A 4,828-nucleotide genomic window follows, 5' to 3' on the forward strand; every position below is an offset into this window, starting at 1 on the left:
GCAGGAATATAGCAGGAACAGGGAGGATTTATAAACCACCACTTTAGTCTTCAAGACATAAGAATTTTGAATTTGAGCCACTTTCTATCACAATTCTGATTCTTGAGTATGGGCTATCATATGATTCACAATTGCTTTTGTGTCCTGTTTAGGAAATCTTTTGCCCACTTTAGAGAAATCTTCTGATCGAATTTGTGGAAGAAGCTTTATCTCATCAACAAGAACATTATTCCTTCGAACTGAGTTTCAAAATTGAGAAATTAAAGCAGTACATTAAAAAAAAAATTAAGCAGGGAGAAAATATTGCAAATGCAATGGCAATTTGTACTAGTGAAATACTGCCCAATTGGAAGTAACACAGTAGGAGAAAGTTTGGAGAATTGAGGTGCAGGAATTGCTCCCAGTGTTCATGGCAGTTTGGAGTCTTATTATAGGAAGTGAACTAATATCACTCCTGAACTTTATGAAATATTGCTCATCAAAGGAAAGGAATAGCTTAAAAGATTTGGCAAAACACATTGTCTCTAAAAATAGCATTCTCTACATGTAGGAGGTGTAGCTGTTGATGATCCAGATGCCTGTCTGGAATTAAGCTGGACATGTCCTATGCATTTCCATCTTTCTAGATCTTTGATAAGGATGACTCACATCATGATGTTTTATACAGTATCTTGGGAGCATATTCATGTTACGACGGATCTGATACTGGTTTTGTCCAAGGATATCCTTCACTGAGGCAGTGCATATTCTCAATCTGGAAGAGGCAGGTGCCTTCATTGCATTTGGAAATCTCATGAAGAATCTGTGCCAGCTTGCCTTTTCTGAGTTGATTGCAGTGAGACCTTGAAATATTTTAGAACATTTGAAGAATTCTTTGAGGACAATCTCTCCAAAATGTTTCTTCACATTGAGTCTTATGGTCTTGTACCAGACAAATACTTGATAGACTGGACAGTCACACAGTATCACAAAGTACAACTCCACTTGACCTGGCCCGTCCAGGTGTCTTTTGCAGATATGGGGAGGAGTGTTTTTTTAGAAGTGGGCTAGGAATCTTCCAAATATATGAAGATATTTTTCTACAGATAGGCTTTGCTCATATGGCACAGTTTCTAACTGAATTGGCAGAGGATATTATGCCAGTGAAGCTGTTCGGCTATACTGCAGCCACTCAGATGCAGAGGAGCACTAGAAAATGGACTTAGGCCTTTGTGTCTGTAATGGAGGACATTCGAGAGGAGACAAGAATAACAGTACTGCTTTGAACAGCCAATCTTCATAATAAACAGGTGAATTAAAATGTAACAGTGTTTTGTTTCCTATGTAAGCAGCATGGAGGAAAGTTGGAGAAATCCAAAAAAATCAAGTCATGAAAAGCAGCTGATTTTGAATTTTGTGTCTGAAATAAAGAAAATAAATAACCTATTGACAATATTATTTTAAAAAGTATTTTGTAGGGAGGACCATTTTTACAAAGAAAAAAAGTATAAATGGCTAGTTCATACTCCATAATTTGGGGTGAACAGTTGTATGTAATACCAATTTAAAACAGTTTTTTGGGGAAAAAAGTGGCTGGTTGTACCCAATTAAATAAATGTCATTCTCAAATGTGACATTCCAGACAAGGCCTTGGTTACATAAACAATTTTTCTAATTATATCTAGTAAAAATGTGTGTAAATATTTTATTGAACATACACAAATAGCTATCTTACTATTTAAAAGTAAGAATATTTAATAAAAGTTTCTGAATTGGGGAAGGTGGGTTAGGCAAGGAGAATAAGATATCATTTAAGAATTTTTCCATTTTAGTGCACAAACCAGAATTTACTAAATTGTTATGGGTTATAGATAACTTAATAAGAGAAAGGGCTTTCTTATATATCCAGGAAATAGAACATTAAAACATCAACAATATTCCAAACAAATAGCTACGATCATCTCTCATGAGTTCATTCAGTCCTATGCAATCAATTCTTATTCTGCTGGATCTTGGATTAGCAGTATCATAAACCATTTGGCTTCTTCACTCAAATGAGTTCTGGAAATCCTGACTCCATCCACTGAAAGCTGTTTAAGCGATGACATCAGAAGGTCTATTCTTTGAAGTGTCAGTAGGTTGACGTACCTGGTACAGTCCTTTTCCACAGGCTCTGAGACCAAGCTTCTTTGTTAAAGATGTGAACTCTGCCCTGCAGCTGATTGCAGAGCCTTCACAGAAGCTTCCAATAATACTAAAATGATCTGTAGATCCAGAGATCTAAAATGACTGATAATTACTGAGGAAGGTTCATAACAAGAAAGGTGCTACTGACAAAATTTGGTGGTTTCTGTGTCATGTAAAATAAAGCTACTCCAAAATCAATCAATCAATCAATCAATCAATCAATCTTCAGATACAATGTCTATATGGATAATGATTAAGGCTGTTTTCAAAGAAAACAGTGAATATTACATCTGATTTATAATAATGAATGAACATACGTTTTACAGAGGAAAAATTCTTGAGATGTACAAAATTTCTGAGTCATAATATACATATACACTATATATAATATATATACAAGAATATACCAGGGATGTATCAAGAATATCCTAAAGAGATACAAGAATATGTATAAAGAGATTCAAAGTAGGTCTTAAACATCTTTATTTTAATTAAACTTTACAATAAGTCTAATGTTTTTCCCCAGATGAAAACTACCAGCCTAGAAGATGTGAGATTTAAATCAAAAAGAAAGATTTCATCCACATAAACATTTTAAATAATAATTAACATTATGACTGGTAACACCATATTGTTGTTGCCTAACATCAGGCAAAGCACCATCAGGACACTGATAAATAGGAACATTGACAAATCTTCAGGGACCTCCCACGAAGCCTTTGTGGGTTCTAAAATATTGACATTAATAATATTTTACCTATACAAACTTAACATAGAGAAGGCTGAGCATCTTTTGTAATTCAAGGACTCTTACCATTAAACTCACCAATAGTGACATAAATAAAACCAAATTACTTCTAACACCTCTCTTTTATAAGGTGAGTGAACAAATTTTTGGATTTTAGGAAGGCAAAATTCAAAAGTTTTCAGGCAATTTGAACACTGAAGATAGGATCATGGTTGCCTAAGAAACAATAGTCGGCTCCATTTGAAAGTGATAGTAAAACATCTAAAAATAAGCATAGACTGTAACATGATTGTAAAGAACCTTAGTTCTTTCATAAGTGAGGAAGCTTTGCTTTTTAAAAATAATCAAGAACATAATAAAGCATAGAAAATTATTCTAGTAAGAAAAAATCTTTTGCAATTTAGATGGATTACAAAGAAGAAAGAAATTTTCACATTGTAAGTGAAAGCAATAAACAGTAAACCAAGGAAACTAAGCCATCAAAACTGAGCAAGTTTTGCTAAGATTTTAACACATTTTATAGTTTTTCAGACTCAGGTTTTATAAACCAAGGCAAATAAAATTTATTTCCAGAAAGAAAATAGAATTGTGTCTTGCCAGGGGGATGGGGAGTTATTGTTTAATGGGTACAAAGGAGTTTCAGTTTGGGAAGATGAAAAATTTCCTGGATGAATGGTAATTCTGGTTGCACAACAATGTGCATATACTTAATGCTACTGACCTGTACACTTGAAAAACGATTAAAATGGTAAATTGTTTCTAAGATTTGTCATTCACTGTGTTCTTCTACATTCTGAAACAAACTAGTACTTTATTTCAGGACCTATTTCAGGACATCTGTAATGTTACAACTAATTTCAAAATATTGTTACATGTTACTAATATGCAATGCATTCATTATTGTTATCTTCATATTCAATAACTAAATATAAACATTTCTCAACTCGATTATCAATATGGTAAATGTTGATAGTTTAACATCCCCCCAATCTCACCCCCCACCTGCTTTTTAAGGCTCCCAATATGTTTGAAGAGTGCAAAGGGGGCTTTGGAGACAAAACAAAACAAACACAACCCCTTCAAGAACCATTGCTTTAAGACAAAACTACTCTTTTTTCTTGAAAAACTGAAGCATGAACACAAGTTTTTTCTATTGCTCCTCAATAGGGTCTCAACTATGAACATAAATGATAAGTTTTAACCAAAATAACTTATATTTCACAGAGAAAACTGGGGCAGGGGTGGGGAGTGGTTAATTGTGAACTCTGTGCCACATACTAGCTTTTCAGCTTTTTAACAGATCAGCAGGGCTCATAAATATATATAATACAACATTCCATGGCCATGTACATCTCTTACAGTACAACTTACCAAAGTGGCAAAGATGAACACATTTATTAACAGACTCAAGGATATGGCCTCTGTAGCATATAAATATAGGAAGCAAAAACATATAAACTTAAAATTGAGCTGAGTAATCAATGTTTCAGTATTCTATTTACTTAAGAATAATATTGGTATCCAACAATTAACCATTAATTAACTCAATTTTAATATCAGTCCAAGATTTTAAGTTACCTAAACCTCTTAGAAATTATTTCTGAGCTGACATATTATAAAAAAATTACTATTGTGATAAGTTTTAAAGAATAATGATTCAAGTTAGTTAAACGCAAGTTTCCATTTTGCATAATCTTAAACATTATGAGTAATGTTAACTTATTTTCTCAGTAAACCTGTATAAGTTTAGAAAAAAATATAACCGCATAGAATATTGTTAGGAATTATATATAACATGGATAAATCAGAGAAAATATAGCTGATTTTATTAAACCCCAAATATTAAAATAGTCTTATTTTCCAGAGATATACTTAAATTTGTGAACCTGAATTCTAAAATGTTATTGAGTTGGT

At 33.0% G+C, this 4,828-nt stretch overlaps 1 pseudogene; it reads left to right on the forward strand.

The window, feature by feature from the left end:
• The window catches only part of LOC112482850, a 3,789-nt pseudogene extending 2,507 nt beyond the window's left edge, over positions 1 to 1,282 (forward strand).
• The last annotated feature ends 3,546 nt before the right edge of the window (positions 1,283 to 4,828 follow it).

The sequence above is a fragment of the Pteropus alecto genome, unplaced genomic scaffold (genome assembly GCF_000325575.1).
Source record: "Pteropus alecto unplaced genomic scaffold, ASM32557v1 scaffold395, whole genome shotgun sequence".
In the NCBI taxonomy this organism is placed as follows: Eukaryota; Metazoa; Chordata; class Mammalia; order Chiroptera; family Pteropodidae; genus Pteropus; species Pteropus alecto.